Source organism: Gouania willdenowi, chromosome 18 (assembly GCF_900634775.1).
Source record: "Gouania willdenowi chromosome 18, fGouWil2.1, whole genome shotgun sequence".
NCBI classification, from domain to species: domain Eukaryota; kingdom Metazoa; phylum Chordata; class Actinopteri; order Blenniiformes; family Gobiesocidae; genus Gouania; species Gouania willdenowi.
The window spans coordinates 19,454,096-19,479,707 of record NC_041061.1 but is presented as its reverse complement, the minus strand read 5'-3'; the positions used below and the strand labels follow the sequence as shown (position 1 = coordinate 19,479,707).

At 38.4% G+C, this 25,612-nt stretch overlaps 1 protein-coding gene and 1 long non-coding RNA gene across 3 annotated transcripts in view; both read right to left on the bottom strand.

Moving 5' to 3' along the window:
• Positions 1–25,612, bottom strand: part of LOC114480636 (interferon-induced very large GTPase 1-like) — a 691,281-nt gene that overhangs the window by 269,796 nt on the left and 395,873 nt on the right. The gene's annotated exons all lie outside the window — the stretch shown is intronic.
• On the bottom strand, positions 21,129–24,144 carry LOC114480646 (uncharacterized). The gene is made up of 2 exons (XR_003676144.1): positions 23,876–24,144; positions 21,129–21,195 (listed from the first exon to the last, which is right to left on the bottom strand). It is a non-coding gene; the product is annotated as an uncharacterized LOC114480646 (long non-coding RNA).

The following is a 25,612-nucleotide window of genomic DNA, read 5'->3' as shown; positions in this document are numbered from 1 at the left end:
GACATTCAAGGCCTGTTTACTCTATACTGGGCGGTTGCATTCGAGCGCCGCCCAGACGCGGTGAGTCGCACACCTGGGGGGGAGGCACGCGGAGCCAGGATCACTTTTCTCCCACTGGCAGCTGTGTTGTGTCCGCTAGGGTCGGACCGAGCGACAGCGAAGCGCGAGGAGGGAACGGCGGAACCAGGGTTGGCGGCGAGGAGCTGACGCGGTAACCGAGTGAGCGAGCAGCGCCAGGACTGGACACCAGGGCCAGCCCAACGGGGAAGCGGGGCCGAGGGCCGGAGGCTCGACACCCAGAGCAGCGCAGTGGCGGCTGCGCCTCCCGTCCAGGCTCAGCCTTTATTTTTAATCTGTCATCTTTTTAGACTCCTTTTAGAATTAGGCCATGTATTTTAATGTTTTGTTATAATAAATTAATCACGTTATTGATCTCTGGTTCCACTGCTCATTCCCTGTAAAAACGAACCTGCCTTATACCAATTAAGTCCTAGTGCTTACACTAGGTGGCGTTGTCGGCAATTGCTAACAATTATTAACTCCTTTAAATCTACCAACCGGCCACAGATTTTTGGCGATGGCGACAGGACTATAGGATCGTGAGCAGTGTTTTATCCAGAGATTAATACGTTTTGTAAAAAAAAAAAAAAAAAAAAAAAAAAAATTTTTTTTCTGCACTGTTAGCTTTCAGATTTTAATCAAACATGATGATGCCAATCTATCCTGGGGCCCCATGGGTGCCCAAATTTGAAGGCCAAGAAGGCAATTTAAAGTATTTGGACTGGAAGGAGCAAATGCAAGGTCTTTTAGATGCTAATAATTTAAATGAACCCCAAAAAGTTACAATTTTAATTGGCGCATTGTCTGGGCTGCCTAAACGGCAAATTAATGTTCTGGCAGAGGATGAGCGTGACAGGGCTGCAAAAATTTTTACTGTGTTGGATAGACTCTATGTAAAAGAAATCCCCCTGTGTGTTTTACGATCTCAATTTTTTGGCTGTGTGCAGAAACCAGGCCAGTCCATTCAAGCGTATGCTTTGCGCTTAAGGGAACTATATCGTAAGTTACATCAGCAGGATGAGGATGGAGCGCCCACTGACACCCACTTGAGGGACCAGTTCATGCTTGGCCTGGAGGATGGCGCCTTGCTGAGAGCATTAAAGAGAGCCTTGCGATTAGACCCTGAAATGACCTTCAGTGCCTTACAACAGGAGGCCCTCCTGGAGGAGGGAACACGAAGTCCGAGGCAAAGTGAAGCAACGTGTGCCGTGGTAAGGGACCCTAATCACTCCAGATCTAATCCACAGAATGACTCATGGAAGCAGGAGTTAAAAAAGGAGATTGTGGAGGAGTTGAGGGACCAAATGAAGGACTTTGCTCGTGAGCTCATCAGGGAGCTAAGACCAGCTAGCCCGACACACATGCCAGGACGCCGCGGCAGCGCCCCTGAGCCTTGTACCTCAGAGGGGTACCTGCAGCCCCACTCCAGTAATCGTTGGGATGAGGGAGGTAGGCCTATTTGTAGGAATTGCAATCAGTCAGGTCACATTGCTAGGTTTTGTAGAGCATCCCGCATGCCTCGACCAGCTTTAAACTAAGCCACCCTACTGTTGAGGTCCATGCAGTGGGGTCTGGTCTGAGAGAAGACCAAAGGGCCGCTACAGCTCTGGTGGGAAATTGCCCCTATGTGGATGTGTTAGTGGGAGGAGTTAGCATGGGAGGGCTTTTGGACACTGGGTCACAAGTCACTCTGATCCAGCAGAGTCTTTTTTTGAAACATTTTTCTCACTATGATGTTAACAATGTGCCTTCGTATATAAAGCTGAAGGCGGCAAATGGCCTTAAGATCCCCTGTATAGGGTACGCACTAATGGATTTTAAAATAGAGGGTGTGGACATTGACCAAAAAGGAGTTTTTGTTGTGACCGATGAATGTTCCAGTAATCCTTTTATTATTGGCATGAATGTAATTAAGCCATGTTGGGATACAGTCTTCCATAACCCCGAGAAGCCGCTCTCTTTTTCTTGCCAAAGTCCAGGGTCCCAACAGGCGTGGAGAGAAGCCTTCGCCCTCTGCCGGAGAACTGCTGTCAGTACAGAGGATGGATTTAAAGGATATATCTGGCCAGCTCAGAGACGAGGAGTCAGGATCCCCGCTCGGAGTGAGATCATTGCCTGGGGACGGGCTCGAGCTGGGCCGTCAGGGAGGAACTACTGTGGCCTGGTTGAAGCCCTTGACGAGCCGAACGCTGTCGCTGTGGCCCGCACACTTGCTGTCGTCAAGAATGGTAGGATCCTTGTCCGTTTGAGAAATTTGAGTAACTCCTCCATCACTCTAGGACGCTACCAGAAGATCGGCCGCCTGTACCAAGTTGATGACGCTGATGTCCATGGTGGCCGTGATGTTGACCTGACCCCCAATAACAACGGAGAGGTAGAAGTTGGGTTGGTAGAGGCAACCGATGACTATGAGAACAAACACCGCTTTGATGTGCCAAAACTGGTAGATGGAACAAACTTGACACCAGACCAAACTAGTAAGCTGACTACAGTCTTGCAAAACTGGGAAAAAGTGTTTTCTAAACATGAGGAGGACTTTGGTAGGACGGACGCTGTCACGCACACCATTCCAACGGGTGATGCAGCCCCTATAAGGGAGCGATTCAGACCATTGCCACCACTCATGTATAAAGAGATGAGGTCGCTACTTGCAGACATGTTGGACAGAGATGTGATAACCGAGAGCTCTAGCCCCTGGGCCGCACCCATCGTCATGGTTAAAAAGAAGGACGGGAGCTGGAGATTCTGTGTTGATTACAGAAAGTTAAATTCTGTCACTCACAAAGATGCTTTTCCTCTTCCCAGGATCGAGGAGACACTCACCTCTCTCTCCAAGGCAGAGTGGTTCTCCACATTGGATCTCTCAAGTGGGTACTGGCAGGTGGAGGTAGACCCCAGGGATAGAGAAAAGACGGCCTTCACTACACCTGTAGGCTTGTTTGAATTCCAGCGCATGCCATTTGGTCTCTGTAATGCGCCCGCAACATTTCAGAGATTAATGCAGCAGTGTCTAAGCGGCCAAATCACGGAGTCCTTGCTTGTCTATCTTGATGATATAATTGTGTACTCACCCGATTTTGAAACTCATCTGCAGGATCTGGAAGAGGTCTTCGAACGACTCTGGAAACATGGACTGAAGCTGAGGCCAGACAAATGTAAACTCCTTCAGCAGGAAGTACAGTTTTTGGGTCACGTCGTCAACCAGGCTGGTGTAATGCCTGACCCAGAGAAGGTAACTGCAGTGACAGCGTGGCCTGTTCCGACATCTGTACGAGAGGTGAGGTCGTTCTTAGGCCTGGCCGGCTACTATAGACGATTCATTCAGGGATTTGCAAAAATGGCTCGCCCGTTAAATTCTTTGCTAATCGGCATCCCACAAAGTGATAAAAGATCTTCTACAAAAGCAATTGATTGGACTCCAGAGTGTCATGCTGCATTCGTCCAACTAAAAGAGGCTCTAACTAAAGCTCCAGTTTTAGCCTATGCGGACTACACAAAGCCCTTCAGTTTGTACACGGACGCAAGCCACAGCGGGCTTGGTGCAGTGTTAGCCCAAACTCAGGATGGAAAAGAGCGCGTTATTGCTTATGCGAGTCGTAGTTTACACCCCGCAGAGAAAAATGACTCTAATTACAGCTCATTCAAACTTGAGCTATTGGCACTAAAATGGGCAATCACTGAAAAATTTAAGGACTATCTCACTGGAGCTAAATTTATGGTATTCACTGATAATAATCCTGTAGCCCACTTACAGACTGCTAAGCTTGGGGCTGTAGAACAGCGGTGGGTTGCCCAGATGGCCTCGTTCGATTTTGAAGTGAAGTACCGAGCCGGCCGTGAAAATGTGAATGCAGATGCACTGTCCAGGTTCCCCACAGTTTCTACGCAGTGGAAAAGTGGCCCTACCCACGTTGCAACTGTTGTCGCTGTCACAACGGCCTCTGACCAGGAGGGTGCATCTGAATCAGCGCTCGGAGAGGACTGGAAAGCCCTGCAGGAGGTAGACGCAAACATTCAGACTGTACGAAGGTATGTGGAAAAAGACACAATGCCCAGCAAGCTTGAAAGGGAAGCGCTACCAGCCACTGCTAAGCAGTTGCTGCAACACCGAAAGAGACTTTGCCTGTACCAGGGGGTCCTCTGCAGAAAACTGTTTGACTCTCATGCGTGTGAGCCCCGTTATCAAATTGTCTGTCCAGATCTAAGCCACCAGGACGTATGGAAGAAATGCCATGAAGCTACAGCTCATGCGGGCACGGAACGGACTCTTGCTCACATAAGGCGCCATTTCTTCTGGCCAGGCATGGAAAAAGAGGTACAAAGTTTTCAAATAGGGTGTGTCGTGTGTAACCTTCAAAAAGACAGAGCTGAACCTAGGGCCCCATTAAAGCCGATAGAGGTATCGTATCCTCTTGAGGTTGTTGCCCTAGATTTTCTCTCGTTGCGTCGTCCCAATGATCTATATCAGAACATTTTGGTTATGACTGACATGTTCACGCGCTACTCATGGGCTGTTGCCACTCGTGATCAAACTGCCAAGACTACAGTCCGTGTAATTTGGTCTACCATAATTCAACCATTTGGCTGCCCATCACGTTTTCATTCTGATCAGGGACCAAATTTTGAATCAGAGCTCATGAAACAGTTATGTAGTATGTATGGCATCTCCAAAAGTCGCACTACTCCTTACCACCCTGCGGGTAATGGCCGCGCTGAGAGAATGAATCAAACTCTGCTGAATATGCTCCGTACTCTTGAGTTTGAGAAACAGAGTAGGTGGCCAGAGCACCTTCCCGAGCTATTACATGCTTACAACAATGTGGTCCACAGTGCAACTGGGTTTACCCCATCGTATCTGATGTTCGGTCGCCACCTTAGGCTGCCTGTGGATGTTAACCTAGGAGTTTTAGATGACCACCCACGTCATGACTTGCAGGGATGGGTTTCCGAACATCACAAAAAGCTCTTGCATGCTTACGATTTGGCCCGTAAGAAAATGACCGATGCAGCGAGAGATGAGAAAAAATACTATGATCAAAGAGCCAAAGCAAATGCCCTTCTTCCCGGTGAACGTGTGTGGGTACGAGATAAAGACAGGCAAGACCATGGTAAACTCCACAGTTGGTGGAAGCGTCAGCCCCACGTGATTGTTGACCTTGTCGGCGATTCAGGTTTAGTTTACCGTGTTAAACCAGAAAAAGGGGGTAAAGAAAGAACCTTGCACAGAAATGCACTTAAACCTTGCATTGCTCCGACCAACGATTTGCCTATTGAGCCACCACGAACTGAGACTGAAACACCTCAGCTGCCAATAATGTTGTATTATCCTACAGTTAATGTCGAACCTGAACAATTACCCCGTCAATCCACTCGCACCACCAGAGGACAATGCCCCGCTCGTTATAGGAACTAAGTTGTTGGTCCAGGGACTGGCACCATTAAAGTGCGGGGGGGTGTGGGCATGTGGCCATTATAATGTATTTTGATTTGTTTTAGCTCCTTATTTGCAGTTGTGTTGTGTGTTTGCTGTGTTTTTGTTAAACTTTTTTTTTGTTAATCAGCATAGGCCAACCCACTACCTTTTGGACAGCTGCTGGTAATCAGCGCAGCTGTGCAGGGCCGTAACTGGCCCTCATATGAGGGATTAAAAGGACATCGGCAGCGAGACAATGTGTGTGTGAGTGGTGGCAGCAACAGCCATCGGCAGGTCTACTAGGACCGGACCGAGCGCCAGCGAAGCGTGAGGAGGGAACGGCGGAACCTGGGTCGGAGGCGAGGAACGGATGCGGTGACGGAGGGAGAGCGAGTGAGCAGCGCCAGGACGAGGAACGGGCGCGGTGACGGAGGCAGAGCGAGTGAGCAGCGCCAGGACGTGGAACGCGGAGACGCGGTGGAGTGTGACATTCAAGGCCTGTTTACTCTATACTGGGCGGTTGCATTCGAGCGCCGCCCAGACGCGGTGAGTCGCACACCTGGGGGGGAGGCACGCGGAGCCAGGATCACTTCTCTCCCACTGGCAGCTGTGTTGTGTCCGCTAGGGTCGGACCGAGCGACAGCGAAGCGCGAGGAGGGAACGGCGGAACCAGGGTTGGCGGCGAGGAGCTGACGCGGTAACCGAGTGAGCGAGCAGCGCCAGGACTGGACACCAGGGCCAGCCCAACGGGGAAGCGGGGCCGAGGGCCGGAGGCTCGACACCCAGAGCAGCGCAGTGGCGGCTGCGCCTCCCGTCCAGGCTCAGCCTTTATTTTTAATCTGTCATCTTTTTAGACTCCTTTTAGAATTAGGCCATGTATTTTAATGTTTTGTTATAATAAATTAATCACGTTATTGATCTCTGGTTCCACTGCTCATTCCCTGTAAAAACGAACCTGCCTTATACCAATTAAGTCCTAGTGCTTACACTAGGTGGCGTTGTCGGCAATTGCTAACAATTATTAACTCCTTTAAATCTACCAACCGGCCACACATGGGGGGCCGGATTGTTTATAGGAGGTGCTAGTAAATTCTGACACAACAAACACCAACAAATAATACCACAATAGATTAGAAGATTTATTGTCCCAGTACAGTACATAAGGTTTTTTGTTTTGCTTTACTTCAATCATCAAAACAATCATACAGTTAACACAGTATTTATGTCCTCTAACCAAATAACATGACGGCACAAAAAAAAAAACAAACAGCTGATCACCATCACTCCAAAACTAAGTAGAAAAGGTTCCAGATCTTGTCCGACTTATGTTTCAGGTTGTAACGTGTAACATCATAAACCCATGATCATCATCCTGGATGTGATGGTGCCCATAGGCACACCGTGCGTCAGGTAAGCCGAAAGGGTGGCAGTGGCGCAGAGCAGCGGCACACTGGTGTGACCAGCACTCTCCATGCGCCATGACGCACGGGATTCAGCCCGCATGAGGCCACCCACAGCTGGAATTCTCTTACTGTATGTGGAGGCGACCGAAGCTGGTTAGTTGTGGATGATTGAAGTAATTTTAGTTAATTATTAAATGGGCCGAACCAGTAAAGTCAGGGCTTAACAACCTATTATTAATGACATTTTGTTTTAGTGAAAATAATTGAAAATACATTGTTGGTAGAAATCCCATTTATAGAACTATCTTAACATTTAATAAACAAAATACATTTTACTACATGATTAAAACATTTTTTCAAGATTTAGAAATTATTTTGCACTGAACATTGTGACTTTGTCAGTGTGTTAGAATGTTCTTGGCTTTTTGAGTTATTTTTGTCTTTATCATTTATTAATATTACTTTATTATTACTGTTCTAAAATATGTGATTGCACAATTGTTTAGTTTTGTTTTGTAAAACCATAGCCACTATCGTTATCTTTTTCAGTAAACTTAAGGTAATGCAACGTTAGCTTTTACATCATATATATTGATGTATCACATAATTTTCACTGCATCATAAAAATCACATGCATTTTGAAAATAGTGCAGTGTAACGTGCAAAATCGAATGGTTTTACAACTCAGTACATAATAAACTTCTCCCTGCTACCATCAGGCTGGTACTACCACTGGCTCTGCATAAAGGCTGTGGCTGAGAGAATGAGAGTTTCTTCAATAAGGTCATTAGTTTACTCAGTTCTGAGCAACAAAGTGATCCTCCACCATTTTTACAAGTTTCTAAATGTACCTGTTAAAAATATATGTGCTGAACAAAGCACTGTGTTATGCACCATATTCATTTTATATCCTTTTAATTATGAGCCTTAATAGCACTTAAAGACTCTGTATTCTGCTATATTTAATTCCTCAAAGGATTGCGTGTTTGATGACACATTTTTTTGTTGTCTTTGACAGTTGTTTGTTTAACTCTATAAAAACTCAGTGAGGGAGTGACTGTTGACAGCATAATGATGAATGTGAGGTATTTGTTTTGTTGTGCATTCCTTTCCTTTTTAAAGCATCATAATGAAACTGAAAGAACTCAGTTTATTTACTTTCTGTATCTTCTTTAAACAGATTCAGGTTTTAATTTATTTTTATTTATTTATTCAGTTTATTTCCGACATGGTTGCATTTACAGAAGTTTTGTTATTCCTTTTTTTTTTTTTTTGTTTTGTACATGCCGAAAAAGGAGACGAGAGAAGCAGTTTGCTTATCTAGGTCCCGTCCTCTGTTTTGAACACAGAAAATTTACATCAAAGCTTGTCTCTCTGGTCAAACAGTCTTAGGTTCTTCTGAGCACAATTACAATTTTTTTTTTTTTTTTTTTTGTCCTTTTTTATATCGGATTTATTCTAATCTGTAGTCAGTGTTGTCTTTTTTTATTCCTCCTCCTCTCCATCGTTGTTCGTGTCGTCCTTCTTCCCTGCAGATTTCATTCCCAGCCCTTGTTTGCGTTCCTCCAGTTCAAAAGAAAAGTTAATCTTCTTTCGAAGTTCCTTGTTATCTTAAGAAAGTTGTCTTAGCATGGGAAGGATTAGAAAGGCACATACCCCCATCATTAGCAGGCCAGTGATCATGACCCCTAACAGGTAGATGTCCTCCACATCTTCCACTGAGAGGATTGAGAGGCACAGCATTTGGGTTTTTCCCTTTCCATCCATGACGTAACCACTTGGGAATGTGTCTTTTGGACACGCTGGCTCGTGTTTTTGTGATCTTCTGTTCGTGAAGATTGAGTCAATTGTGTTCATTGACCAGTAGTTAAATTCCATCTCATTGATGTGTTGATCACGTATTCTTGTAAGAATGTGTTCCGAGTTTTTTCTATATGTTTAGTCAAGTTTGCAGCTTGTTTTTCTCTGCATCAAGGTTATTCCAGCTGGAGATAGCTCTATTGACAGTCCTGTATTTTCCAATGTTAGATTAAACCCTTTCTTGTATAAAGACATTACTATGTCTTAGTTCATAAGCAGTTTGTTTGTATATGAAACGTTTTTGTATTTGATATGGGAGTGTTTTAAGAGATGCCCTAAATGCTAGAATTTGTGTGTTATATTGTATTATTTCTTGCAGTTTTAGGTATTTGGCCTTTTCAAATAGTTCATTTGTGTGCGCGTTGTGCGGTGCTTTATATAGAATTCTAATTGCTTTTTTTAAGTTTAAATAAAGGTTCAAGATACGTTTTGTAAGTGTTTCCCCAGATTTCTGAGCAGTAATTTAAATGTGACCCAATAAGGGAAGAATAGATTGTCTTAAGTGATTTGGTATGTAGTATTTGTTGCAATTTCCATAGGATGTAGCTGCTTTTGGCAAATTTGTTTTGAACTACTTGTATGTACTTTTTCCAGGTCAGTTTCTCATCTATCCACACTCCTCGTGCTCTATAATCTTTTACTTGTTCAATTATGTCCGTGTCTTGTTTCAGTCTAATGTTTTCTGTTTTTTTTTTATTTCCAAAACTGATGAATTTTGTTTTGCTGACGTTTAGGGCTAGTTTATTTACATTGAGCCATGTTTGGATTTTTGATAGTTTCTCATTCGTCGTTTCTATTAGAGTTTTAATGTCTTTACCTGAGCATATATGGTTGTGTCGTCTGCAAACAGCGTTAGTTTGAGGCAATTTGAGACTTTGAAAATGTCGTTTATATCTAGAATGAACAGTTTTGGCCCTAAAATCGAACCCTGTGGTACACCACATTGCATGGTTTGGCATAGTGATATGTTTTGTTCGAAGTCAACATATTGTCTCCTATTTTTCATATAACTTTTAATCCAGTTTAGGGCGTTGTGCCTAATGCCGTAGTTTTGAAGTTTTTCTTCCAGAATGCCATGGTTTATTGTGTCAAATGCTTTTTTAAGGTCCAAAAAAATGCCGAATACAAAAAAATTATTTTCTAGTGCATCTCTTATATTTTCCGTGATGTCAGTTATAGCCATTGCTGTTGAACGTCCTTTTCTGAACCCATATTGGCCTTCATGTAATATATTATTCTCTTCTATGAATTTGTCCAGCCTTTTCATGAACAGTTTTTTGAGAATTTTTGATATTTGCTGTAATATTGAAATAGGTTGATAATTGGTGAAATCTCGTTTGTCTCCACTCTTGTGGATCGGTCTGATTTTTGCAATTTTCATTTGGTCTGGGAAAATACCATTTTTGAATGAGAGATTGCTGATAAATGTTAGTGGTGGGGTTATTTCAGCTGTTATAGTTTTTAGTAGACTCATAGTTAGATTATTAATGTCTCTGAATTTTTTTGAATTACATTTTGTAATGATTGCTTTCACCTCTGCTTCCGTTACTTCTTCGAGTGTTAAATACTTATCATTCTCTGTATTCTCATTGTCAAAATGGTTCCATTTAAGTGATGGATGTTGATAGATTCCCCTCCCAGTCTTCATTCCAATATTTATGAAGAAATTTTTAAGTTCTTCTGTGATTTTTTTCTTCTTGTATTCCTTTAAGTTGTTTATTATAAAGTGGTCTGTGGCTTCCTCTTTGCTTTTATGCATAGTTATGGAGTTTATAATTTCCCAAAGTTTTTGATTTTTGTTTTTATTTTATTTTAATTGTTTTTCATAATATTCTCTTTTTTTTCTCTTAGGAGAGTGTTGACTTTGTTTCTGTATTTTTTGTATCGTAGTTCTGTTTTCAATGTTTTATCTTTAAGATATTTTTTATATAATGTATTTTTTTTTTTGCATGCGTTTGCTAATATTTTATAAATCCAGGGTATTGTGTTTGTCTTACGTTTGATTGTTATTTGTTTCAAAGGGCAGCATTTATCATATATTGTAGTTATTATGTCTGTGAATGTGTCATATGCACTGTTAACATCTTGTTTTGTGAAAACCTCCTTCCAAGTTTCTGATCTTATTTGTTGTTTAAAGTTTTCTAGCTGTTTTTCTCCTTCCAGTCTTTTGTATGTTATTGATCCGTGTGTTTCTGGGTGGATGTTGTCGTTAGTATTAAATATTGTAAATATTGCTAGATGGTTGGAGATGTCATTTATTAATATTCCATTGGTTAGATCTGAATTTTGTATGTTTGTGAAGATGTTATCTATCAGTGTTGAGCTGTGTTTATTGATTCTAGTTGGTTTCGTTATAAAGGGTTTTAGTCCATTTGTGTACATGTAGTTAATAAAGTCTTCGATGTGTGTGTTTTTTAAGGGATTTAGAATGTTTATATTGAAGTCTCCACAGATCAATATGCTCTTGTGTTTAGCCTTTTCTATTATTTTGGTTAGGTTCTCATTAAATATGTCTATTTTGCAATCAGGAGCTCGATACAAACAACAGATTAATATGTTATCTCCCTTTGGTCTCGTTATTTTTACTGTTAGACATTTCATTACTCCTTCCACAGTTGTACTCATCGATTCTAGTATCTCCATTTCATTGTTATCTTTTATGTGTAATGCTACCCCACCACCTGGTTTATATAATCTGTTCTCACAGACAAATTTATATCTCTTTATCGTAAAGTTCATACCTTTCTCTTCATTTAACCAAGTTTCTGACAGTGCTATTATTTCAAACTTGTACAAGGTTTTAATGTAATCCTTAATGTGTTCAAAATTTGCATACATACTACGACAATTGAAATGAATAAGTGACAGACCTTTTTTACTCTTGGTTTCCACATTGAATTCAGTGTCCGTAAAATAAGCACAGTCTGAGTCTTGTTTCCAGTGTTTATATAGATCTGGGTCCATATCCATGATTACCATCAGTAATGTTGTTGTTTAGGTGGATCCTTCGTATTTTCCCAAGTCTTCTATCATTTTTATGAAGATTGGTTTTCCATTCTCTTCTCCCAGTGGTGTGATATAAATCCTGCAGTTTCTTGTCCACGTCTTTAGAATTTTTCCTCCTTTTTTTATTTGGCGTGCCTTCCATGCGATGTTGTTTAGTTGTTCTCCATTTATGCTTTTCCTTGTTTATCACAAAGCCCAGATCAGACAGGTGACGTAACAGAATGCATGTGTGCGCTCTGGCCTCCGCTTGTGCCAAAAACAGCCAATCTTCCAGATACGTGACCAAGCGGATGACCATATAAATTCATATTTTGAGGGAAGGAGGGGCTTGTCCCTCCTCCTGCTGCCAGTGAGTCTTTTACATCAACATAACATATATGAGCTTCACCCCTTTCAATAAACTCAAACAATTTAACACAAACGCAAACAAAACACTGGTAAAATCAGAAGACAAAATGCAGTTAATTGTGTTGAGTTGTTAAATGTTTGTATGTGTTTTCCTGCATGAAAAAAGAATTGTGGCTTGTTCAGCTAAAGATCTTTATTCTAGATCAATCTGCTGATACTCCAACCTCAGCTATTAGGCTATATAGTGAGCAGATGTACAGTGTTGTGCTATGGCATGTTAAAAAGACAAAAATGCTGACATAGCTTTGTTTTTAATTATTACAGTTTGTTAGGGATGGGAATTGAAAACCGATTCTTTCTGAGAACCAGTTCCCAGTAATCCAATTCCTGGCAATCCAATTCCTCGAAATCGTTTGTTTGATTGCTTGTCAATTCTGCTTATCGGTTCCTCTTACGTTGCAAATATGTAACGATAAACTCCTCCAGGTCCTGTATATTATGTTTATGCTAGCACTAAGTGAAGCTCCTTCTACCATGCAGTAGTGGTACCATATATAAAATCCACCTCCTCCACCTGCAGCTGTGCTGTGTTTGTGCTGTGTTTGTAGCGTCTCTGTTGCTACGTTAGTCACTTCCGGGTTCTGTACACGTGTAAAAGTAGCTTCTTGTACTGACTTTTCTTCCAAAAACAACAACCTTCAGCAAGAACACACACCTCATTGCCAGTTTCTGTCCTCATAACAAGTAATCAGACACAGGAGACGGACTGGTACTGATTGTTGTCTTTAGTTTGCTCTTTCACACATTCTTAAACACATGGCTGATGACATCACATGTAACAACGGGGATGGCGTTTCTTAAGGTCCATTTATAGAAATGTAAACAAAGGCTAAACTAAAGCTTTACCGTTTTAAATACATAACAATAAGTGCAGCTGTACTTGTGGTTAATATGTTCTTTTTTACAGAATAATTATTTGTTTTATTTCTGAATTTGTTTTGGATCAAGTTGTTCAAGTTCAAAAGGAGAACTGTAAATATCCTCAAATGTTTGTAGCCAAAAGGTGTCATATGTTGTAATAATAATAATAATAATTCATCAATTTTAAAAAGCGCTTTTGTATTTATTATTATCCAGTGAAAACAATCTATACCTGGTGGATTAAAAGAGAGCTGATATCCCTGCAGGAAATTAAAGAGACAAATATAATATAATAAAGCAAACAAATCCATTTGTATTATTTAATTCCCTCTCCCAATGAGAATCGATAAGAGAATCGGTAAGGAATTGATAAGCAGTATTGATAATGGAATAGGAATTGCTAAATTCTTATCAATTCCCATCCCTACAATTTGTATTACTAAATCTGTTCAAAGATTGAATATTATTATTATTATTATTATTATTATTATTATTATTATTATTATTATTATTATTATTATTATTATTATTATTTGTTTCCTAAACTATCATTTATTGTTCCACATTATACAGTGGTACTAATTTTCAGTGTCAGAATGAAACTGAAAGAACTTCAGAAAAATCATTAATTTACCTTTTTTTTTACCTTCTTCATAAATATTGGGGTTGTGAGGTATTAGTTTTTTATTAAGAAAAAAAAACTATTGCAGTTGTGAACAATTAACTGAGATTAGGAGTGACAAAGTCATTTAGTTCATGACCAACACACACTATTTGAAATCAAGTGAGCTGAACCAGTAAAATCATGTCTCCATAGCCAAAAAAATTACAATAATAACATTATTATTATTATTATTATTATTATCAGAGTGTTATTATAATAAAATTCTGATAACATCCCCATTGATTGAACTAAGTTTGAATGAATATGAATTGTGAAAGTGGTTGTTTACATTATAACATACAGATCACATGGGATCAACAAACCAACAAAACATATAATCACTGGTATCTACAGTAAATCTGTGTATTTTTAATTTATAATTTAAACACCTTGTGACGATCTAGAAAATATTTCACTTTAAATGTTTTTAAATTAGTGGTAAAATCCTGACCACATAAACTGACTCACCTTATGAGTTTAAATGAGAGCAATTAATTAACAATTTATGTCCTGCCCTGTAAATGTATGACAATTTTACATAGAAGAATTATTAAAAATAAAAAATAAATGCATACAATGCAGTACATTGGTAATAGGGTTTATGAACATTTTAGTTCATGTTAGAACCAGTGTGTGAATTTAAAAACAAAAGGTAGATTTATCATTTTCAAGCAGTGTCTTTAGGTTGGGTTTTATGTGTTAATGATGATTTTCTACATCTACTGTTTCATTCTGAGCTTTGGTTTTCCAGTTATGTCTTTAACGCTTATTAATTAAACATTAGTGAGATTAACAAATTAAAAACTGATGTTACGTGTGTAAATATTTGCACTTCCAGTGTTTTCTGTGATTGTTTTTATTTTACCTGCTCGCTGAATTATCCAGATGTTTGACACAACTGATTAAGAGGAAACAAAAGAATATGAATCAGTTTATTTAATGTAAGTTTGTATCATTTTAGGGAGAAAAAAAAAGCTAATGGTAGAAAAAGGCTTAAAGGACTGACTGCAGTGCCTGGTGTACACTGGGTATTTCAGGTGTAAAACTAGTTTATCAATAACAGAATCTCAGCACTAAAACAAGAAAGTAACCATATTTATAATGGTTATTACAAAAGCTTGTTCAAATATTTACATTGTCATTATATACAGTAAATGCATAAATATGAAGTTTAACTCAAAATCTATTCAATTCTCAAGTGATTTTATTGTTATTTACAGGTTAACCATCCATTTCAATGACAGCAGCTTTTTCTATCTGCACCAAACTGAAAATCTAATCACATTTCTAAGATAAGTGTTTGTCCTCCATCAGATGTTGTGGATGGATAAAAAACTGCAAAGGAAGCAACATATAGAGCTGGTTTCTGATGCCCTCTGCTGGCTCTGACTGCTCTCTACCATCATTGATCACAGGATTTATTTATTATATTATTTCTGTACTGATCTGTTTGCTTCAAAACAACTTATTTACGTTAAATACAGTTACACCACCTAGTGGAAGAACGCTTCATTACAGGTATTATGTTACTATGTAGCTACTATTTCTCATTCATTACATTTGACTGTTAAAAGTCTAATAAAAGGAACAAATAAAAATCCTCATCATTAAATATATATTTTTAGTCATGCATAAAGATACAGCTTTATCTTCATGTATACCACACATGAGTATTTAATTGTAATCGGTCTTCCACAGCAGGCTTCAGACACTGATCTGCAAACTCTTGGTCTTCTGACACTGGTCCCGTTCATGAAAGACATCTTTGAAATCTGCACAAAACTTTTTTTTGTTTTTCATCAAACATCTGTATGGATCATTGGTTTGAAGAAAACTCTGATGCAGTTCCTGAAATGTTCTGGCTGCAAATCCACAGATGTGCTGTTTCAGATAAACTTCAAACTCACAAACTCAACATCTGTCTTAACATCTTTGTCATTTTGTAGACATTCATCATCTCCTGAATGTAAGCATCATGGTAGTCACTTTTTTTGGCCATTTTCTCATTTATAGACATTTTGCAAACTTCAATAATGCTGTCTGCTCTCTGTTGTAAAGCTGATATATGGTCTTGTACGTTGAGCCATGTGTTTACTTTGTGTTAATTTCCTGAAAGTTCCTTCAGGTTTGTATTTGAAGGTTCCCACCAACAATCTTGAAGTCTTTTCTGACCCAGCAGTTCATTTGCATGGCTCCCTTTGTTTGACAGATTGGTTCTGAGGCAATAAGATACCTTGTTAAAAATATCTGTGGGTTTTTGTTCAGAGTAGGGAAATTTTTCCACATTATTTGTCCAGTTATTGATCAGTCATTTGGTGTTTATTCTTTCGACATTCATTAATCAGTGCACACACTGCTTTTTCACTTACTTTGGTATGATTTTCCTTAATCTGGTTCATTTCCACCATTCCTTGTCTAATCTCTGCTGCTGCTAAGAGCTGATAAAGGACAGAGTTTTCCAAATCCCATCTAAGACTTTGCATTGTTTTGAAATTCTGCTCTGTATCCTTCCACCAGGTGGACATGACCCTCAATTTGAGTGAAGTACATTGTTAGGTTATCCAGAAGTTTTTCTTCCCACTTGCAAAGCACTGTGATAACTTCAGTTTTTAATCTTGATAATAATGTTATATTGTAATCAGTGACCAACACAAACACAGATTATTTTGTAATCTTGATAGTAGTCTGTCACTGTGTGCCTTCATCCCAGCTACGCCCTCTGGGTGGAGCAGCCCTCAAATGGGGGCATTCCATGACAAATCTGGTCTTGCACAAATTCTCCTATCAACTAAAGCACATTTCACTAACGCTTTTCTGAGGCTAGAATTATTCCAGTGCCCTGGGAAGAGGAAGTGTTCACAGTCTATTTTCCTGATGGAAAATAAATGGTGCATTGGTGGTGTCGGATGTGTGTATGGGGGGCGGTGGCTGCCTATGGCTTGTGATCTTGGGGGCGTCTGGGGGGTTGCTCGGCCGTGGGTGTGGTGGCCTGGGGCTCCCTGGCCCCCGCTCTTTCTGCTGGCCTGGCTGCATCTATGATGCACTGGCACACCTTGGGCTGTGGGATAAAACTCGTACTGGGCTTAACCTCAGACACGTTGATCCCAAATACCTGTTTTAGGTATTACCACTCACTCCTTCCACAGCCATTATACCTTATCACCAGACTGGCTTGAGTATATAACACAATATGCATAACTACAACTTTACATCTCACCTCGAGTCTCTCCTCCCTGTAGGAGGCAGATGAGGGAGACTTGAAACAGATGTAAAATGCTGTTTGTTTAAAAAAAAAAAAAGAAAAAAAAAGGTGATTCTAAATAATTCCACATGTAATGTAGCTAGCATGTGGACGAGTGTTAACCATTGTTTGTCATCACGTGTACACAGCTACACTGACATCCATCCTCCCCAACAGTCCCAGACCAACTGTTTAAATAGACTCCTGTAAGCAGGAGTCAATCAAGGCAACTCCATCAGCACAGGTAGCTCCAAGTACTTCCCTCAACAATCAGTTAAATACCACAATCGTTCCCAACATACACTTCATACTTAAATTACTAGATGAAGTGCCAAATAATACCCCTCTATAACCATGCTTATTTAAATAACTTTTATCAATTACTCATTGAATCATAATTTTACCTCCCACCCCTCTGACTTGGTTTCACCTAGTGACATCACCAGTGACATCACTGGAGATGTCACCCAGGATATAAATACAGGAAATGATAGGCTCCGCCCTCCTTTAGTCCCTGAAACACATGGTGGACAAGGTAAGAAACAAAGAACACGTGCCATGAATGAATTAACTAATACTCAACAATTAATTAGCAATGCTAAATTAATACAACATTTTAAATTGATGGAACAAATGGTGTGTTCTCACCCACTTTGTCACAGAACTATTTTCATAATATGTTTAATGGAAAGACAGTTTGAGCACAATTTTGTATCTGGCTCAGTCACATCAGCTCCACACACACTAATCCAGCACTGTTTCACTAACAGCAGCAGTAAATCATTAACAGTCTTCCTTCTCCTCCTCATCTCTAATGACCACAGAAATAGTCCATTTAAGACGATAGTCCATTGTTTTGTTCAACCACTGCGTCGCATTGGGCCACAAACATGTCAGATCATGTCAAAGGTGATACAAGGTGGTATAACCAGAGTCGGCACCTGCGTATCAGGTAGTGTTTACATAACACTAGGCCACTATTTGCTCTTCTGCACCTGCATCACATGATATTATTAAAAACCTTTCATCAGAAAAAACAACCACACTTGCCTGGGCCCCTTTGAGGAAGGCAAAAATTGATGATCTCACTGAAACAATTGCCACTGATTTTCAGCCACTGACAATTGTGAGAGAACCTCTTTAATACATTTTTTATAGTAGGAAGAAAATATCTCAGAAAATCTTATACTGTGTATATGAGAGCAGAGTCAGCGCCAGGCAGCATTAACTGGGGGGGCATTAAGAAAACTGTGGGGGGCACAAAAACACTCGTTCAGCTTTAAAGAGTTTTATGGTCCAAATAGTATCCAGATTATCTGGTGACTTTTGCTCCCGGTCCGGACATAAAAGGAAGCAACGCATAAATCACATTACTGGTGAATTGAAACCGTTATTAATACATAAATAAATCAAAACCAGAGAATGGATGTTGGCGCCAGGCAGCCTTAACAGTCCTATTGTGTGAGGAGACCTGGGCCAGGACATGGGGAGGGAAATCAGGTGCAGCAGACTTCAGTTCTCGCTCTAATTTCTCCGTAAATATCACACAAACAGAACAAGTTATAAAATAAAATAAAATAAAATTAAAAAAACGCTGTTATTTGGTTTTAGTTTTTTCTGTATTTCTGTTTTGGTTTTAAATCAGAAAAACAAAATAACCACACTGTTTATTTGTTATTTTGATTTGGGTTTAAAACGGAATAACCAAAGAACGAAGGGTACACGGATTCCGAATGCTATATAAACACAGCTAACATACCTTATGAAGTGGTCGCTACAGCATCAGCAGACTCTGCTCCTCCTGACCACTGACATAGGTTTAAAATCCACTTTTTACGGCATTGTTCTGTGAGCTTTTTACATTTCTCACCTTTGTGAACAACAATCTTCAGTACTCTATAAAATGTCTTTTCCTTTTCTCGGTTAGAACGATTGGAGCAGCCATAAACTACACAAAATATGGACATTTTGATGATTTCCTGCTCTCCATCAGAATTTTTCGCTTTCGCTTTGTTGCAATGCAGCAATGTGACGTCACGTGAATCAACAGAGCAGGCCATAGACATATACACATTACAAGAGCTCTAGGGTACGTTCAATAGCACAAATGTTAAACAATTACACCACAGTATAATATATCTATGGAGCAGAGTCTCGTCCGCTGTCACTGAATGGACACAGTCAGTTGATAGCCAATCATATATCTTTGATTAATAAAAAGCTCCCCTGTAGTGGCCAGTAAGAGTGTGTGTGTGTGTGGGGCACAGTAGGTCAGTTGGGGGGGTACTGCCTGCGAATGCCCCCCCATGACGCCGACACTGGGTATAACGGCTGCTAAAAGTGGAACTGAGGGTGAGCGCTCTACGGTTTATTCATATACTGAACGTAAAGATATTATCTGTGATATTAACTGTAATATCAACCTGCCTCAGGCTGTCTATATGAATCACCTCTTCTTATTACAGCACATATTGATCTTCAGAGTCTCAGAATGGTGTATTTGTCTTCTATATTATGTAAATCAAAGTTTCTGAGAGGAATATTTTTTTTTATATTGTAATGACCATTGAGTTCATTATGTGTTGTGTTCACTGTGCAGGGACAGCCTAGCCCTAGCACAGGGTTGGGAGTGTGGCTGTGAGTTAGTTAAGCGTGTTGCCTGAGTTAGAGGTGTGTGTGTTCCTCTGCTACTGTTAGGAGATTAGTGGTGTGGGTTATGGCCATAACAGTAGGCCTGTATGCAACTGTGTTTATCCCTGCAAGCCAAATAAAGCCCGTTTGGTTCAACCTGACCTGTCCGGTGATTAGTAGAATAAGCGGACGTTACAATATATAAAAAAGCTACAATAGATGTAGATGCGATGTTTTCTGAGACATTGTGTTTTAATCAATTGTTTGGTTATAGTGGTTTTTGTTATTTATGTACAAAAATGACAGATAAAAGTAAAATATATTTTTAAGGTAGGCACTCATTAACTATCGTACTTTGTTCTTACTTACATGTATTATTGCTATTAAATTGAAATTTAAAAAAATCTGCTAGAGTATATTTTTTAATATTAATTTAAAAAGACTTGCATTTTAGAAGTTTTTTGTGCATTTTTTTCAATCTATAGAAGAAATATTTTCTTGTTCATACATTATAATTTATAAACCAGTAAAATTGTTTAGACTTTGTTTTATTTCATATTAACAATGCCTTGTAAAATTTTAAAGAAATAAAAAAAATGGTAAAGTTAATGATAAAAACTAATGCATCAGTCAATAGAAAATGTCTCCATAAACCATCCTCACTTTAACTATGGGTTGTTCACAGACACAATAATAAATAATGTGCCCTGTCGATTTGTTGAACCACTAAATAAACTACAATATAAATACATCTATTTTTCATTAAGCATCATATTGGTATCCCCAAAATATCCCCTCATTTATAAAGTGAGGGATCTTGTTAATCTGTGTCACATTTGGATGTTCTATGAATCATTTTCAGGCTGTGGGAAATCATTTCACAGTAAAAAATGGCATTAGTGATTGTGTTTATTAAATTAACATTGTGCAAATAAATTGGAGTTAAATATTTAGCGTTAGTGGAATGAGGGGCTGTTCTGGGTTTGGTTCTGGATGGATTCTTGATTCTAAATGACACTTCAAGCGTTTCTGCGGACTGTATACAATGTAATATATTATTTTCATACACTTCATAAATGATATATATTTTCTTTTAAACTGTGCCTCTGTCAAACACTTTAACTAGAATAATTACATGTAAAAATAAGTAATGCATGGTTGAAGTGTTAAAGTAATGTAAATGCAGTTATTGCTAAAACTTCAATAAAAATAAACATTTAAATACATTTCATGAAGGAATCACCCTGTGTCCTGTGTAGGGATTAACACCTGCAGATCATTGTGTCCCTGTACAGGATTAAGCAGGTTATGAATATAATTGAGGATTGGAAAAAAAAAAACACAACTATAATTCAGATACACTTTATTAAATAGGTGATCAATAAACAACATGCTGGTTATAATGAAGTTGCACTGAATTCGGATCGACTCTGCTCCTGAAAAACTTTTCCCACTCCCCGATGGCGTAGCTGTCCTCTACAGGGCATCAGGTTTATAGATCATGTCACGTGGAAGTCATCGCTTGGAGTAACAGTCACTTTTTAAAAGCCCATTCGAAGCTCCATGCTTTTCGTACGGTACAGTCTTTCTTCTGCAATCCTTTTCAAACCAAGTCTCTGCCGAATCTTTCCAAAAGTCATCTGGAAATCTGCACGAGGAATAAAAATAATTTTAGAAGATATAAAGATGATGTGTATTTCTCTAGTCAATTTTCCTCCTCTAAATGGCTTCAATTGTTCTCCCAGACTCATTATCTTCACTCTCTCTCCTACTCACTCATGTTGGGCAGAGCGATCTCTGTCGTGTCTCTTATGTAAAAGTGCAGCTGACTGCCAGCTGTGGCTAACAATAACCACTTTATTGACATCAGAGGTAGCTCCAACACACATTCTTGTGTTGTCTTTAGTATAGAATATTTTTTTTAAATGTAGGGAAAGCACCAAATAATCTAAATAAGGAGAAGACATCAGGTGCGATCTAATGTAAACAATTTTAAAAAAAGACTTTGTTTTGTTTAATTTTTTATCTTTCCATTACAGGAACACTTTTAAAAAGATAATTTTTTTTAATGAATTAACGCTGAATAAATAACACAGAAAGTTGATATGTTAGTATGCAAATGCCTAGATTATTTTTTTCATTGGTATTTAGTTGTTTTTAAATCTGATGTATGACTTGTAATATGCCTATGCCTATATTACACAAAATGCACTGTGTACTCTACCAAAGTTTAGGACTGAGTTCAGTGCCTGATGTATTAAAGGGCATGACATAGATTTGACATCTTGTGTTTTTAACACCATCTCATTCAATGAAAAAAAAAATATATTCTCATACCCGGTAATAATTGTGACCAATGATGACTGGTCTGTTTGTATTCTGTATTTACTCAACTATTGTAACTTACAGCGTTCTGACGTCAGATGAACAGTTTGCCAACAATATGTCTCAAGCACTCAATGGTTGATTCCTAGAGAGGTAAACTTGAAAAAAGGTTACCTATGAATCTAAGCATGAGTTGTAGAGAGAAATTTCACTTCAAATTTCACCAGTTACAGAATTTGTCACAACACCTTTCTGTGACTACCATTATGGATAAGTGTTGTGACAAATTCTATGCCAGACGTTATAAAAACAACTCTAATCGCAAAGCGGTCATTCCATGTCCTTTCAACAAATGGCCAACGTACTTAGACACACTGTAAATTTTTTGTTTGATCGGATGGAAACTTTTTGAGCTATGGCCAATTTAGTGAGTGGGTATATGTCAATTTTCTTATTTTTCTTCTATTTTCAGCGTCTAATATCTCAGGAATTACACCACATAGGAAACTGAAATTTTTGATGATAATACATCTCCACCTACTCTTTTAAAATATAAAATCTGCTTAGTATCAGTATTTGTTCTAGATAAATTTGTGTCTTTAGTTTGATGATGTACAATAGAGTTACTGTTATGTGAAAGTCTTAATAGATTTGGCTTCTGTGTGAATATAATTTAATTCTAAGAAGATTAAAAAATGGTTATTAAACCCTTGGTGTCACTCTAAACAGAGGATGGAAATGCAACTTTGAGTAGACAAATTATGCATTTCTTGTTTTATTTTCTGATGATTTTTTTTTTTTTTATGTTTAGATTCTTGATAATTTTACTTGAATTAATTGCACATTGTCACTTTCTATCAATGTGTTCAGTTGTGCTGGGCTGAACATGAGATGATCCATCTCAAGGAAACATTATGTTAACTAATGAAACTAAAAAGAAAACAGAGACATTTTAGAATTTCTTTTTGCATTGAAGACATAAAGGAAAATTTAAACTGAATAAATCCAAGTTGACTTTTGAAGATTTTGTTCTGTTTTTTTGTAGTTTTTTTTGCATGTTTTATTATTGCAATGAAATAAATTGATTTATTTTATTGCATAATCGTGACCATCACCAGCCCTCCCTAAGGAATGGTAAGAAAAACTTTATTAAATGGAGAATTAAAAATAGAGGGCAGTGTTACATCTCGGTGAGGGGGAAAGGAACAGGGAAGAGGGAGTTAGGGTGGGTAAGAGTCAGTTATGTTGTTGAAAGTGTAATGTGATGCTACAGTCGTGCATATTGTGTTGTTGGGTGTAATTTATTAAGCCATATTGCTAAAAGGCCTGCATATTGTTGACACTAAGAATGATACACATGTTGGTATCTGTGAGGTGTTGGTATCATCAGGTTTATCAACTGTCCCAGCCCTCAACACCTGATATACTGTAGGATTAGTCAGATTGGTCAAAATAGTGTAAATTTTGCGATGACTGGACAGAATTGCAGGGCCGCAAAGAATTTGTGGGAATTCGCTGAATTTGCATTAAAAGTTTCGATCACAACATCGCGATTTTCTGAGGAGTTTGAAAATGAAAGGCAGGGTAGGTGATTCTCAAAAACTAGCATGATTTTGAATGTAGCATTCTCCGAGGGCTCCGCCTTTAAAAAAACAAACTGTAGTTTTTCATTGGTCAAAGTTTTTACAGGTTAACAGCTGCTACAGATGTTATTTGTTCCTTTTTCGGAGCACATAAGATCTTAATTTCTGTCAGGACATAAAGAAAATTTCAACCAAAAACTTAAAAAATGTTTCTGGAGAAAATAACATATCCTACTTTTAAGCAGTTTTACATTGAGAATAGTGATAAAACACACACACAGAGAGAGACTTTCATGAATATAAATGTTTTGAAATAAGATATGAGAGAAACTCAAGATCTAGGAATATGTTTTGAAGGTAAAGAATTAATCCATGGCTCTAAAATATCCTGTTTTGCTTTTCAAATATCTAAAAATGTACCTTAAAGAGGGAATCCCTCTGTGGTCAGTGGTCCTTTCATTGAAGAGGTTTCTGGTTGAGTCTACTTGTTGTTGTTGGAGACAATAATCAACTGTGTGACTGAAGTTGTGTGTAATAAATATATTCCTGTGTGGGCGGAGACAAATGTCAGACCCAGCTGTCAGCCAATACTGTCATAAGGTAGATTTAAAAAAATAAAAATAAACAACTATACACAATGATCAGGTCTATGGTTGATTTATCGTGTGCTCTCCTTTGATAGTAAATAATGAGTAGATAGACAGTTGTTCTCTTTGTAAAAACATCATCCTTCCCTGACTTTCTTTTGTTCTCCATGTATTAGGTTCATAAAAATTTAAAAGTTTAACATTTTGTATATTTTGTATGTTTTGAGCCCTATTGAAGTTATCTTCAATAGGGCTCATACTCCCATACTTTAAAGACCCCAGGACTAGATGATAACGAACCATGCTGGTTAATTAGTTAAAAGTCAATAACTAGTCCCAAGGCCTCATTGGGTTTCAATAGAGTTTTCTAGATTTCATGCTTCACCTCAATCAACTAAAAGTTAGTTGTTTTCATATTGTCTCTGTGTATGGACAGATTACATCTCCAGGAACTATGAAAATGTCAAAACGATCTTAAAAAAATACCACCATGAACAGGTTGAACAAAGCATGTCTGCTTTTTTATCGTAGACTGCTGGACTAGATGAAGAACAACTGATCATTTTATCACCTTTATTTGGATCGGTTTGCTTTCATACCACAGTTTGTACACTGACTATACTTGTAAATACCTGTATGCTTATATGTTCATGTATATTTATATACATATTTATATCTTATGTTAGTATAATTATTGTTTTTGACTCATTGTTTTTGATCAATGTATGTATCTTGTCTGGTGTTGTTTCAACTTTGCTGTAATTTCTTCATTTTGAGAGCCATTGTAGAGAAATCTATTGGTTTTATTGATGTATTTATTATTCTGATTGCTTGCTATCTATAGATCTTGCTAGATGTCTAAATATCATTCCAGTTTGTTACTTATTTCTCCTCAGTTCCTTTATTCTGTTTTTATAACTTTGAACTACAGAATTAGAGGAAACAACATTCTCATTTTATGTATTAAATATATTTCTACTCAGTCTTTTGCAGTATCTACAGAAACATCAAGCTAAGCCTTTTGACTTCAGTTCACTTATATCAGTGACTCATAGAAAGCCTGTTTTTGTGAAAAGAGGTCCTCACATTTCAGGTTGGTGCTGCTGTCATTGTGCTGTATTTGCTCCAACATATTGATGCAAAATTTCATTTATTAGCACAAACTAAATTATTTGTCCTTGTTTGGATTAATTTGATATGTTTTTACCTTATTTTGCAAAGTTACAGCCTTGTTTGTAATTATCATAGTTGTCTTTGTCAGTTATTGTTTGTTCAGCTCTATAAAAACACAGTGAGGGAGTGACTGCTGACAGAATGATGCTGAAGGTGAGGTCTTTGTTTTGTTGTACATTCTTATTTCTTAATATTTGGCCTCAGACTGAAACTGAAAGCAATTCTAAAAAAATATTTTCATTTTGTATTTTCTTTATCCAGATTGAGGTTGTGAAGAATTAATGAAAATAATACATTCTTTAAGTTGTGGATGATTGATTGACATCAAGGATGTAAAAGTAATTTTAGTTCATTGTTATTAAATGGGCTGAACCAGTAAAGTCAGGGCTGTATTATT